The following is a 15,271-nucleotide window of genomic DNA, read 5'->3' as shown; positions in this document are numbered from 1 at the left end:
CTGTGGGAGAGAACTTATGGGAGTTGAATGAGCATGGGACAAGGACTCCCTTCATAGAGTATTGGCTGAGAACTGCTCCGGCGCCAATGGCGTATGCGTCAACCTCTATGATAAATTGACGATTCGAGTCCAGATGGCAGAGACATGGGCCAGTACAGAAGGCCTCCTTAAGGGCCTGGAATGCAGACTGGGCTTTGGGATTCCACTCCCAGAGGTCACATCCCTTCTTTGTCATGGCGGTGAGTGGAGCACCTAGTGTGGAGTAGTCTGCAATAAAGTGATGGTAATAGTTTGTGAATCCCAAGAACCTTTGGAGGGCCTGTAGGCCAACCGGCTGGGGCCAGTGACAAATACTTTGGAGCTTGTCTGGGTCCATAGTGAATCCTTGGCTGGAGATGATGTAGCCCAGGAATGGGAAGCTAGACTACTCAGAGATATTTTTCAAGTTTGGCATAGAGGTGATGGTCTCTAAGACACTGGAGGATGGTCTTGACATGAGAGCGATGGAATTCCAAGTCTCTGGAAAAAAATCAACATGTTGTCCAGATAAACTACGACGAAGGAATAGAGATCGTGAAAGATCTCATTCATCATCCTCTGGAAGATGGCCAGAGCATTGCATAGCCCGAAGGGCATGACTACATATTCGTAGTGTCCAACCCGCATATTGAACATGGTTTTCCATATATCATCTGGTTGAATGCGGACCAAGTTGTAGGCCCCGCATAGGTCCAATTTAGTGAAAATTCGGGCAGCCTGGAGCCGACAGAAAAGCTCACTAATGAGCGGCAGTGGGTACCGGTCCTTGCAGGTGATGGCATTCAGGCCTCGGTAGTCAATACACGGCATTAAAGTACCATTCTTCTTCTTTACAAAAAAGAAACCAGCACCCGCAGGGGTGGTCAAGGGCCGTATGAAGCCTTTGGCTAGGTTTTCCTTAATGTAGGCGGACATAGCCTGAGTCTCTGGAAGTGAGACAGAATAAGTTCTCTCTTGGGAGGAGTGGTACCGGGCAGCATTTTGATTGGGCAGTTGAACTTCCGGAGAGGGGGTAAAATGTTAGCTTCCTGTTTGGAAAAGACATCTTGGTAGTCAGCATAGGGGGTAGATAACCCAGGAAGGATAGTGGGTGTTAGCAATGGTAAGGATGGGGATACCCACTGTAAACAATGTTCCTGGCACTGAGGGACCCACTGGGTAAGCTGGAGTGACTCCCAGTCGAAATGTGGGGAGTGCAATTGTAGCCAGGGTAGACCGAGAACAATGGGATGTATTGATTGCTTCAGGATCATGAGAGGAATCTCTTCTTTGTGCAGAGTCCCTACGGTCAGTTGGATGGGTAGGTTATGATGGGTGATGCGATCAGGTAAGGGTTCTCCATGGATGGAGGCAATACACAATGGTACTTCCAGAGGTTGAGTAGGGATTTAAAGTAGAGTCACTAATTCTTCAAGAATGAAGTTCCCACTGGCCCTAGTATCCATGAGGGCATTGGTCAAGAAGGAATGTGTCCCCTTGGAGAGGGAAACAGGCAGTAGAAGTTGAGGGCCGGTAACTGTAGTGCCCAAGCTTGGGACCCCTGCTGGGCTTAGGATTTGGAGTTTCACAGATGCACCGGGCAGGTCTGGATAAGATGGCCAGGACCTAGAAACATAGAAACATAGAAATGACGGCAGAAGAAGACCAAATGGCCCATCCAGTCTGCCCAGCAAGCTATGCACATTTTTTTCTCATACTTGTCTGTTACTCTTGGCTCTTAGTAACCTTTTGGTTCTATTTCCCTTCCACCCCCACTATTAATGCAGAGAGCAGTGTTGGAACTGCATCTATGTGAAATATTTAGCTTAGTTAGGGGTAGTAACCGCCACAATAAGCAAGCTACACCCATGCTTATTTGTTTTTCCAGACTATGTAATTCAGTCCTTTTTGGTTGTTGTCTGTATATAGATCCACTTTTCTTCATTCCCCCTGCCGTTGAAGCAGAGAATTATGCTGGACATGCATTGAAAGTGAAGCATCAGACTTTCTCCCCTGCTGTTGAAGCAGAGAGCCATGCTGGATATGTGTGAAGCATCAGTCTTTCTCCCCTGCCGTTAAAACAGAGAGCTATGCTGGATATGCGTAAAGTATCAGTCTTTCTCCCCTGCTGTTGAAGCAGAGAGCTATGCTGGATGTGTGTGAAGCATCAGTCTTTCTCCCCTGCCATTAAAGCAGAGAGCTATGCTGGATATGCGTAAAGTATCAGTCTTTCTCCCCTGCCGTTGAAGCAGAGAGCTATGCTGGATGTATGTGAAGCATCAGTCTTTCTCCCCTGCCATTAAAGCAGAGAGCAATGCTGGATATGCGTAAAGTATCAGTCTTTCTCCCCTGCCGTTGAAGCAGAGAGCTATGCTTGATGTGTGTGAAGTATCAGTCTTTCTCCCTTGCCGTTGAAGCAGAGAGCTATGCTGGATATGCATTGAAAGTGAAGTATCAGGCTTATTTGGTTTGGGGTAGTAACCGCCGTAACAAGCAAGCTACTCCCTGCTTTTTGGTGAATGCAATTCCTTTTTTCCACATTCATTCACGTCCTCTAGACTTTATGGATCTACAGTGTTTATCCCATGCCCCTTTGAAGTCCTTCACAGTTCTGGTCTTCACCACTTCACCACTTCACCTCTTCACCACTTCACCACTTCCTCCGGAAGGGCATTCCAAGCATCCACCACCCTCTCCGTGAAGAAATACTTCCTAAGAAAAGTAAAAAGTCATGGGATAGGTGGCGATGTCCTTTCGTGGATTGCAAACTGGCTAAAAGACAGGAAACAGAGAGTAGGATTGAATGGGCAATTTTCTCAGTGGAAGGGAGTGGACAGTGGAGTGCCTCAGGGATCTGTATTGGGACCCTTACTTTTCAATATATTTATAAATGATCTGGAAAGAAATACGACGAGTGAGATAATGAAATTTGCAGATGACACAAAATTGTTCAGAGTAGTTAAATCGCAAGCAGATTGTGATAAATTGCAGGAAGACCTTGTGAGACTGGAAAATTGGGCATCCAAATGGCAGATGAAATTTAATGTGGATAAGTGCAAGGTGATGCATATAGGGAAAAATAACCCATGCTATAATTACACAATGTTGGGTTCCATATTAGGTGCTACAACCCAAGAAAGAGATCTAGGTGTCATAGTGGATAACACATTGAAATCGTCGGTGCAGTGTGCTGCGGCAGTCAAAAAAGCAAACAGAATGTTGGGAATTATTAGAAAAGGAATGATGAATAAAACGGAAAATGTCATAATGCCTCTGTATCGCTCCATGGTGAGACCGCACCTTGAATACTGTGTACAATTCTGGTCACCGCATCTCAAAAAAGATATAATTGCGATGGAGAAGGTACAGAGAAGGGCTACCAAAATGATAAGGGGAATGGAACAACTCCCCTATGAGGAAAGACTAAAGAGGTTAGGACTTTTCAGCTTGGAGAAGAGATGACTGAGGGGGGATATGTTAGAGGTGTTTAAAATCATGAGAGGTCTAGAACGGGTAGATGTGAATCGGTTATTTACTCTTTCGGATAGTAGAAAGACTAGGGGGCACTCCATGAAGTTAGCATGGGGCACATTTAAAACTAATCGGAGAAAGTTCTTTTTTACTCAACGCACAATTAAACTCTGGAATTTGTTGCCAGAGAATGTGGTTTGTGCAGTTAGTATAGCTGTGTTTAAAAAAGGATTGGATAAGTTCTTGGAGGAGAAGTCCATTACCTGCTATTAAGTTCACTTAGAGAATAGCCACTGCCATTAGCAATGGTTACATGGAATAGACTTAGTTTTTGGGTACTTGCCAGGTTCTTATGGCCTGGATTGGCCACTGTTGGAAACGGGATGCTGGGCTTGATGGACCCTTGGTCTAACCTAGTATGGCATTTTCTTATGTTCTTATGTTCTTATGTTCTTATGACATTGGTTCTGAGTCTTCCTCCCTGGAGCTTCAAATTGTGACCCCTGGTTCTGCTGATTTTTTTCCAACGGAAAAGATTTGTTATTGTCTTTGGATCATTAAAACCTTTCAAGTATCTGAAAGTCTGTATCATATCACCTCTGCTCCTCCTTTCCTCCAAGGTGTACATATTTAGATTCTTCAATCTCTCCTCATAAGTCATTCGATGAAGACCTCCTACATTTTTGGTCGCCCTTCTCTGGACCGCCTCCATCTTGTCTCTGTCTTTTCGGAGATACGGTCTCCAGAACTGAACACAGTACTCCAGGTGAGGCCTCACCAAGGACCTGTACAAGGGAATAATCATTTCCCTTTTCCTACTCGATATTCCTCTCTCTATGCAGCCCAGCATTCTTCTGGCTTTATCTATCGCCTTGTCACATTGTTTTGCCGACTTCAGATCGTTAGAAATTATCATCCCAAGGTCTCTCTTGCTCCGTGCATATCAGCCTTTCTCCCCCCATCGAATACAGTTCATTCGGATTTCCACTCCCCATATGCATGACTCTGCACTTCTTGGCATTGAATCTCAGCTGCCATATCTTCGACCACTCTTCCATCTTCCTTAAATCCCGTCTCATTCTCTCCACTCCTTCCGGCGTGTCCACTCTGTTGCAGATCTTAGTGTCGTCTGCAAAAAGACAAACCTTACCTTCTATCCCGTCCGCAATGTTGCTCAGAAAGATATTGAACAGGACCGGGCCCAATGCCGATCCTTGTGGTACCCCGCTTAACACCGCTCTCTCTTTGGAGAGAGTTCCATTTACCAACACACATTGTTTTCTGTCCTTCAACCAGTTTGCAATCCAGGCCACCACCTCGACATTCACTCCTAAGCTTCTCATTTTATTTACCAGTCTCCTGTGCGCGACCGTATCAAAAGCTTTGCTGAAATCCAAATAGATGACATCGAGTGCCCTTCCTTGATCCAGTTCCTTGGTTACCCAGTCAAAAAAGTCAATCAGATTTGTCTGACAGGATCTTCCCCTGGTGAATCCATGCTGCCTCTGGTCCAGCAATTCTCCTGTACCTCCACAGTAAAGGCAGAGACCGGACTTCTGCCTTCGGAGGCGTTCTTCGGGAGTAAGGCAAGCATGGTTTATTTGTATGGGTTCTTCTTTTGGCAGGGTGATGTCCGGAAATGCCTTTAATCTGGGGCTGATGGACCGAGGTGGTTCCAGGACCGGTCATCGGACAGCCTTTACTTCCCAGTGCCATTCCTGGAGGCGGTGGTCAATCAGCCCAACCAACGAGATGAGGTCCTCCAATGATGAAGGGATCTCTCAGGCTGCCAATTCATCCTTCAGAGCAGATACAATCCCTCAAGATAGAATGACCAAAGGCAGTCTTCCTGCCATCTCAATTCCATTGCCAGGGTTTGGAACTCCACGGTGTATTCTGAAAGGGAGCGGGACCCCTGGTGGAGGTGGAGAAGATGGTGTCTGGCAACCGCCAGTTCACCTGGCTCATCAAAGGTGCATCGGAACATGGAAATGAATTGAGGGAGCTGCTGTAGTAAGGAATAGGAACTCTCCCAGAGCAAGGAGGCCCATGCTAGGGCTTTCCACTCCAATCACGATAAGATGAAGGTGATATTCATTAGAGATGTGAATCGTGTCCTCGATCGTCTTAACGATCGATTTCGGCTGGGAGGGGGAGGGAATCGTATTGTTGCCGTTTGTGTGTGTAAAGTATCGTCATAATCGTTAAAATCGTGAGCCGGCACACTAAAACCTCCTAAAACCCACCCCCGACCCTTTAAATTAAATCCCCCCCTCCCGAACCCCCCCCAAATGCCTAAAATTACCTGGTGGTCCAGCGGCACACTAAAACCCCCTAAAACCCACCCCCGACCCTTTAAATTAAATCCCCCACCCTCCCGAACCCCCCCCCCCAAATGCATTAAATTACCTGGGAGTCCTCCGTAGCGGCGGTCCATGGCTAAATCGGGGGAAGGGGGAGAGCACGAAAACCGGAACACTAGATCGTGAGGTCTTCAGCCGGCGCCATTTTTCAAAATGGCCGCTGCAAAATGGCGGCGGCCATAGACGAAAACGATTCGACGCAAGAGGTCATTCCGGACCCCCGCTGGACTTTTGGCAAGTCTTGTGGGGATCAGGAGGCCCCCCCAAGCTGGCCAAAAGTTCCTGGGGGTCCAGCGGGGGTCAAGGAGCGATTTCCTGCCGCGAATCGTTTTCCGTACGGAAAATGGCGCCGGCAGGAGATCGACTGCAGGAGGTCGTTCAGCGAGGTCCGGAAATCTCGCGAGGGTTCCGGACCTCGCTGAACGACCTCCTGCAGTCGATCTCCTGCCGGCGCCATTTTCCGTACGGAAAACGATTTGCGGCAGGAAATCGCTCCTTGACCCCCGCTGGACCCCCAGGAACTTTTGGCCAGCTTGGGAGGGCCTCCTGACCCCCACAAGACTTGCCAAAAGTCCAGCGGGGGTCCAGAACGACCTCTTGCGTCGAATCATTTTCGTCTATGGCCGCCGCCATTTTGCGGCGGCCATTTTGAAAAATGGCGCCGGCTGAAGACCTCACGATCTAGTGTGCCGGTTTTCGTGCTCTCCCCCTTCCCCCGATTTAGCCACGGACCGCCGCTACGGAGGACTCCCAGGTAATTTAATGCATTTGGGGGGGGTTCGGGAGGGTGGGGGATTTAATTTAAAGGGTCGGGGGTCGGTTTTAGGGGGTTTTAGTGTGCCGGTTTTCCTGCCCTCCCCCTTCCCCCGATTTACGATTTTTTGACGATAAATCGGGGGAATTGGTATTGTATCGTGGCCCTAACGATTTTTGACGATTTAAAATATATCGGACGATATTTTAAATCGTCAAAAAACGATTCACATCCCTAATATTCATCGCTTCATCTGGGAATAGGGAAATTTGTAGCGCAAACTACATGTAACACTGGTTGATAAAGCCTTGGCAGAGACAAGGAACCCCATTAAAATGAGGAGTAGCTGGGAGGGCCAGCAGTGCCCGTGAGGGCAGTGAAGTGGTGGAAGCCATGGCGGACTCTTCCAATTGAGAGCGTAGTCTCTCCACCAAGGTGGCCAATGCTTTGAGAAATTGCTGCTGTTCCCGGAAACATGTAGCCAGGCCTGGTATAGCCTGCAAGGCAGAGGACTCTGCCGAGTCCATGGCCTTGGCAACCTGTTGCGCTGGAGGTGTACCCTTGGCCTGGCACAAGACTGGTACGTCCCACAGGGAGGTCCCCAAGGGTGCCTTCCTCCAGGAGGCGGAGCACATGAGGAGGCAGAGGCTAGCTGGAGCTTCACCAATAACAGTCTGTGGGTTCTGCAAATTGAGCCCTTGGGTACCCAGACCGCCTGGGCATAAATGGGCCTCAGAGAGTTTCCCAGAGTGGTAGCGGAGAGGTGTGCCCACCAAGAGCAAGGATGCGCAGCTAGTGGAGAACAGCTGAGCTAGACCAGAACAGAGTGTACCGGAGACCACTGGAAGGGGACAGGAACTGAAAGTCCTCCGGACAGGATAGGCAGTGCTTAGTGGTCTAGCTTGTAGAAGGCTGAGGGCAGCATCATAGCAGGCAGATGTGGTGGTCACAGGAGAAGTGAAGAGAGTGCCCGAGTGAAACGCAAGGGTCAAAGCCAGGGTATCCATCCGAGGGAGGTCAGCCAAAGCAAGGGTCAGTTCCAGATATCAGTCTGAGCATGGTCAGTGACAAGCAGAGGTCAGTTCCAGGTATCAGTCAGAGCATGGTCAGTGGCGAGCAGAGGTCAGTTCCAGGCAGTGGTCCAACGTGGTCAGTAGCGAGCAGAGGTCAATACCAGGTATCAGTCCAAACATGGTCAGAGGCAAGCCGAGGTCAGTACCGTGAATCAGTCCGAGAAGGTACAACCTGGGAAGCGGAGCAGGATTCAGGAACAGACACTGGCACACAGGAAGGACCACGGGAACACAGACACAGGAACACTGGAACAAACACAGGAACACAGGAACGCAGGAGCACTGGAACAAGCACAGGATCAAGGAAGCAGGAACATAGGATGGCAACTAGCTTCTCATGAATGAGACGACCCGTTTGCCATGCAAGGATCTGGAGCCTGAGCCCTGCCTTTTATGCAAGGCTCAGGAGATGTCATCATCGCGCGCCACAGAGGAGTTACCCACACTTGGCCCTTTAAAGGGCCGGGTGATCCACACGCGCGCCTAGGGGAGGAACCAATGCCGACGAGGACACCGAGCCTTGCCATGAGGAGCAGTGTAAGGTCAAAGGCCCCGAGGGGCCTGGAGACATCGAGGGACGCCACGGGTGCCGGGGGCTGGCTGCGGCTGAGTGGGAGGACGGACCAGGCCTAGCGGAGGGGAGCCCGAAGTGATCAGGTCCGGCCGTGGCACCAGCGCGGCTGGGACACACAACAATGCAATTAAACAGGTGATACAAAAAGCACACACCTCACAGAAATTGTGTCTCAAAATTTTATAGATCTAACATATGTTTTTAATATAAAACTTTCAAATAACTACACCAACACTTATCCACGTATTCACATCATTTCAAGACGCCGCTCCCAGACAACTTATATATCTTTATATCATGACCATTATACTAGGCCTCATCGTTTAAGCTTGCGCTATTTGGACTCAGCCTTATTTATAATCATAGGTCATTATGGTTGAAAAGTCCCAATGAACTTAATTTTTTAAGCAAATTTTTTATGCAATTAAAATTCAACTGTGATATTTAACTTTTAATACTTCAAACATTAATGTTCATATGAATTTCAAATTTTACAAAAATGGCACGCCAGCCAGAGAAAACGCTGGGGTTCCATTTTTATAAAACTTTGACTAAAATCAAACGCAGAATGATTCACCCTTGAAAAAGGACTGACACAATGTATCAGCATTCCGAAACACGGCCCCGTGTCGGGTTACCAGTTTCTTGTTAAATAATGCAAAACCTTCACGAATAGTACAGCTTGAAACATTAAAAGCTAAGTATCATATTTGATTTTACTTTTGCACAAAATATCTGCTCAGTCTTGTGGGGGTCAGGAGGCCCCCCCAAGCTGGCCAAAAGTCCCTGGGGGTCCAGCGGGGGTCCGGGAGCGATCTCCTGCACTCGTGACGTCGGGTGCCAGGAACCAAAATGGCGCCGGCACTACCTTTGCCCTGTCACATGGTAAGGGCAAAGGGGCACCGGCGCCATGTCTATTAATGCAGCCATGGCCCGAGAGCGGGAGATCGTGCCGGGACCCCCCCACTGGACCCCAGGTAATTTAAAACATTTTGGGGGGGTTCAGGAGGGTGGGGGATTTGTTTTAAAGGGTCGGGGTGGGTTTTAGGGTTGTTTTGGTGTGCCGGTTTTCCCGCCCTCCCCCGATAAAACAATTTTTTAACCAAAAAAACATGACAATCAGATTTCCCCCCCCCCCAGCCAAAATCGATCATTAAGACGATCGATCACACGATTCACATCCCTAACTGTTACCCTTACAGAGCCCTCATAGAACTGCTTCTCAATTATGGTGAGGGCTAGGGATGTGCCTTTTTATTCAACCAATGTGAATTCCACAACACATAAGTCCCTATTTGTTGTATTCATGGGTTTGGGAAACACATAGCGTTCCCCACGAATAAAACATATCATATTAGTTTCATTCTTTAGGTTCGCAGTGATTTCTTAATGGCCGTTTGAAATAGGAGAAGGCCATGTGGGAGTATCCATAGCAAAAACCAGCCCTTTCCTGTCAATGATAAGTGACATCACAGCCCTGTCATAGAGTGGGTCAGACATGTTGGCAAGGAGACGAGAATGCAACCTATCAGAGCTAAGTATTTTTCTAATGCAGCCAATCGCCGCTCTCACTCAGTGCTCTGTGACGCTGTTCCTGATGACGCTATACTATTTATAATTTAAGCACGCAGCGTGCCATGCTCTTTCTTTGCGGAATTGGTCTGGGGAGGTGGCTTTACTCAGAGCTACTCTGAGTGTCTCAAATCTGTATTCAATTGCTAGTTACTTTGACAGAATTTTCCATTGAAAAAGATACTTCTTCATATGTGCTGCTGTGTCAGCCAGGCTTTTTTTTAACCACACTTTTTTTTTTTATTGAACTCAGACTGTCTCTCCCACTGAGACAAGTTGCTAGCAGTGGCATTTTGCTGCTTATTTTACCCCCCTGAGGTAGGTTGCAAGCAGGATTTGGGTGTTGTGGGTGGGAGATATCTTCAATTTCAAGATAGTTTGATAGAATTTTCCATTGAAAAAGATATTTCTTCATTTTTGCTGCTGTGCAACCCAAGCTGTTTTTTTAACTGCAGTTTTTTTTTTATTGCACTCAGACTGGTCTCTGTGCTCTTTTAAGTCAACAAGGCAGTGCACTGGGCATCTATGGGCAGTTTTGCAGACTCACATATATTGGTACAGCAGTGCTCTTTTAAGCCAACAAGGCAGTGCACTGGGCGTCAGTGGGCAGTTTTCCAGACTCACATATATTGGTACAGCAGTGCTCTTTTAAGCCAACAAGGCAGTGCACTGGGCGTCAGTGGGCTGTTTTCCAGACTCACATATATTGGTACAGCAGTGCTCTTTTAAGCCAACAAGGCACTGCACTGGGCATCAGTGGGCAGTTTTGCAGACTCACATATATTGGGACAGCATTGCTCTCTGAAGACAAATCCCCAGTAGGCCTCTTTTGTAGTTACAAGTTTGGTGTGTGCACATTCAGTGGTCCCAGTTGTCATGTACAACCAGGCACTGCTTCGTGGGCCTGTGGGCAGTTTTGCAGACTCACATATATTGGGACAGCGGTGCCGTTTGAAGCCAAATTTCCAGTAGGCCTCTTTTGCAAATAATCCTTTTAATTGAAATCCCTAGTAGGCAGTAGCATTAAATCCATGATGTTAGGAGAAGCTAGACATGGTCGAGCGATTGGGACTGGCAGAGGAGGTACTGGCAGAGGAGGCTCTTCAAAAGGGAGTGCCAATCCCCTATTAAAGTTACACCAATCCAGGTATATCTACTTCTCAAGATTGCTAGCTCATTGAGTTGGCAAAGGCTCAAATTGATTCGAACTGCTTCTGTCTGTGCTACTCTGCTGCTTCCCTGCTGCTTGCAGGAAGCTTTCCTTCTGCCCTTCGGGGTTTGCTATTAACTTGGGTACCCGCTCCTTGGGGGCCCTCTGTTCTGTTTTCAGGTGCCATTCAGGGAACAGGTACTCGCTCCTCGGGGGCCTGCTCACCCTGCCTCAGTGCCTGTACCTACAACTATCTGGTGGAATCGTATCCATAACAGCTAACACCGAATCAGTACTCTAATATCTCATCTGTCTCATCCACAGTGACTCCTTGCTGCAGAACCTCCTGATGTCACCTATGAGAAAATGGCTCCCTCTGCCGAGGTCCCTGAGACTACAACTCACGACTGCCACCTGGTGGCTATCTTAAAGCTGTATAATAAAATAGTTCAATTCCAGTGTTTTGTGTATAGAGTCTAGCCCAGTGCTGTGGCTCCTCATGGGGCTCCTCCCCATGGGCGTGGTCATCTCCACAGCACCCAAGGATCCACTAAAACACACAGAATAACAACAGATTACCAACTCCATGGATCCGGCTCAGCTCAAGGAGTTGCAGGCCATTCCAGGCCTTGCCCAGCAGATCGCTGAACAGCAGACTGCATTTAATTTGTTACACAAACAGATGAACTCGCCTTCCACCTCAGGTAAAGAAGCTAAACCATCAAAGGTGATGGTCAAGACTAGGGATGTGAATCGTTTTTTGACGATTTAAAACAATCGTCAGATATATTTTAAATCGTCAAAAATCGTTAGAGCCGCGAAACAATAACAATTCCCCCGATTTAGCGTCAAAAAATCGTAAATCGGGGGAGGGGGGAGGGCAGGAAAACCGGCACACCAAAACAATCCTAAAGCCCACCTCACTATGTCATAGGGTCGTATGACATAGTGAGGGCAAAGGTAGCGCCGGCGCCATTTTGAATATTGGCAATACGGCACGAGTGCAGGAGTGCAGGAGGTCGCTCCCGGACCCTCGCTGGACTTTTGGCAAGTCTTGTGGGGGTCAGGAGGCCCCCCCCCAAGCTGGCCAAAAGTCCCTGGGGGTCCAGAGGGGGTCCGGGAGCGATCTCCTGCACTTGTGACGTCGGGTGTCAGGAACCAAAATGGCGCCGGCGCTACCTTTGCCCTGTCATATGGTAAGGGAAAAGGGCCACCGGCGCCATTTCTATTAACGCAGCCATGGCCCGAGAGCGGGAGATCACGGGAGATCGCGCTGGGACCCCCCCACTGGACCCCAGGTAATTTAAAACATTTTGGGGGGGGTTCAGGAGGGTGGGGGATTTGTTTTAAAGGGTCGGGGTGGGTTTTAGGGTTGTTTTGGTGTGCTGGTTTTCCCGCCTTCCCCCGATTTATGATTTTTAATGATTTAAAAAAAAAAAAAAAACATGACGATCAGATTTCCCTCCCCCCCAGCCAAAATTGATCGTTAAGACGATCGATCACACGATTCACATCCCTAGTCAAGACGACTGTACATCTAGCAGCTCCTACCCACTTCTTGGGAGAAGTATGTAGATGCAGAGACTTCATTAACCAGTAGGGATGTGAATCGTTTTTCTAACAAATTGAAATATCGTACGATATTTCTAAATTCGTTAGAAATAGGTTAAAAGAAATGATCAATTTTACCCCCGATTTTTCGTAAAAATCATTTTTTGGGTTAGTGCGCGCTAACTCATGTTAGCGCGCACTAACAAAAAACTGTTTATTTTTGTTACGTTTTGTTATTTTTTGCTATTTTTGTTAGTGCGCGCTAACATGAGTTAGCGCGCATTAACCCGAAAAATGATTTTTCATAAAAAAAAAATGGGGAAACGCGGGAAAACAATTTTTTCCCATGGCCAGACGATCCCGAAAGCGGGAATGATCGGGCACCCTATTCACATCCCTATTAACCAGTGCTGCATGCACTTTGTGTTACAACCTAGACATTTCCCCACAGCTTATGCGAAGACTACGTATATCCTATCATACCTAGATGGACGAGCCATGTCCTGGGAATCTTCGCTGTAGGAACGCGAGGACCCAAACCTTCACAACATTGAAGGATTTCTTGAACTGTTTAAATCAGTTTTTGATGACCCTGCCCGATATTCTGTTGCAGGATCTTCCTTGGTTCACCTAAAGCAAGGGAACAAAACCCTAGCTGACTTCACTATTGAATTCAAGACACTGGTATCTGAATTATCCTGGAACCCAAGATGCCTGAAAAAGTTGTTCTTTGAAGGACTGAATGCTCGCCTGAAGGATGAACTCTCAGCCAGAGAGATGCCTGAAACCTTGGCTGAACTGGTGAAACTGGCAACTAGAATTGATTGCCGGCTTCGAGATAAAGTTCAAGAAACCAAGACTTCCAGGAGACCCTTTCTGAGTGAAGTCTGAGTCAAGACTGCATCCAGGTCTACCCCTACGGTCCCAGCAGCCGGCGAAGAGGAACCGATGCAATTAGGCCCCAGCTACCTGACGTCAAAGGAGTGAAGAACACAGAAGCAATTAGGGTTGTGTATGTACTGTAGACAAGCTGTCCATGCTGTCCAAAATTGCCCTATTTGTCTGGGAAACGGACAGACCTAAGTCCTGTAGGAGGACTCTTCTTAGGTCTCACCACTCCCTCTCCTCCACTCTTATTCCTATATCTCTCATCTGCAGTCCTCTACGGTACCAGACTCTTGCCTTAGTGGACTCAGGGGCAGGAGGCAACTTTATTCTTCAATGACTAGTGGAACATCTACTGATACCCATTTCCACTTTGTTGCCTCCTCTACTTCTTTCATCCATCCATGGAGAACCCTTGCTGGGAAAAGTAACACTATGAATCAAACCAGTATGTCTACGTACTGGTGCTCTCCATACGGAGACCATCTCCTTCTTTATTTTAGAGAAGGCTATGCACCCTATAGTACTGGGATTACCGTGGCTACAACAGCATATGCCCCAGTTCGATTGGGTCACTCTGGAACTGTCAAGTTGGTGTTCAGACTGCCATAGGTGACGCCTGACTGAGGTTAATCCATTACCATGTATGCCTACCACCCCAGTATTGCCAGGCTTGATGCCTCAATATGCATCTTTTCAAGATGTCTTTTCAAAAGAAGCTGCAGATATACGTCCGCCTCACAGACCCTATGACTGCGCCATTCATCTGAAGCCGAATACAGAGCCACCCAAGGGCAGAGTGTACCCCTTGTCTGTGGCAGAGAACAAAGCCATGTCTGAATACATTCAGGAGAATCTCAACAAGGGCTTTATTAGACGATCCAAGTTTCCTGCGGGTGTAGGATTCTTCTTTGTGGGCAAAAAGGACAGCACATTGCATCCTTGCATAGATTACAGAGGCCTTAATGAAATAACTATTAAGGACCATTATCCCTTGTCTATGATTTCAGAACTTTTTGATAGACTACAAAGAGCCCAGATCTTTTCAAAACTGGATCTGAAAGGAGCATACAAGTTGGTGATGAATGGAAGATGGCCTTCAAGTCTCAAGACATCCACTTCGAGTATTTAGTGATGCCGTTTAGCCTATGTAATGCTCCGTCCGTCTTTCAAAATTTAATGAACGACATCTTCCAAGACCTCCTATATAAATGTGTTGTTATCTACTTAGATGACATCTTAATCTTCTCACAAGACATCACCACTCACCAAGAAGATGTCAAGAGAGTACTACAGAGGCTTTGAGAGAACTAGCTCTATGCCAAACTATCTAAATGTGAATTTCATAAGGAATCAGTGCCTTTCCTAGGCTACATTGTCTCCAAAGAAGGTTTTTAAATGGACCCACAGGAGCTGGAGAGTATCACGAAATGGGCACAACCCACCGGGTTAAAGGCTCTCAGACGCTTCTTAGGTTTCACCAACTATTACAGGACCTTCATCAAGAATTACTCCTCACTCACAGTACCGCTGACAGCTATGACAAGAAAAGGTGCCAACACAGCTAATTGGTCTCTCAAAGCAATTGCTGCATTCCAAAAGCTGAAGGATACCTTTTCAACCAAGCCATGCCTTTGACATCCAGACCCCTCAAAACCTTTCATCGTAGAGGTCAACAGCTCAGATCTTGGCGTAGGGGCAGAACTAAGCCAGGCTGGTGATTCTAAGGTCCCACATCCATGCTCATTTTTCTCCCATCATTTTTCTCCTGCCGAGAGAAATTATGGAGTTGGAGACAAGGAACTTCTGGCTATAAAGATGGCATTCAAAGAATGGTGCCCTTGGCTTGAAGGAGTGCGA

This window comes from Rhinatrema bivittatum, chromosome 7, assembly GCF_901001135.1.
Source record: "Rhinatrema bivittatum chromosome 7, aRhiBiv1.1, whole genome shotgun sequence".
In the NCBI taxonomy this organism is placed as follows: domain Eukaryota; kingdom Metazoa; phylum Chordata; class Amphibia; order Gymnophiona; family Rhinatrematidae; genus Rhinatrema; species Rhinatrema bivittatum.
This window is presented reverse-complemented; position numbering follows the sequence as displayed.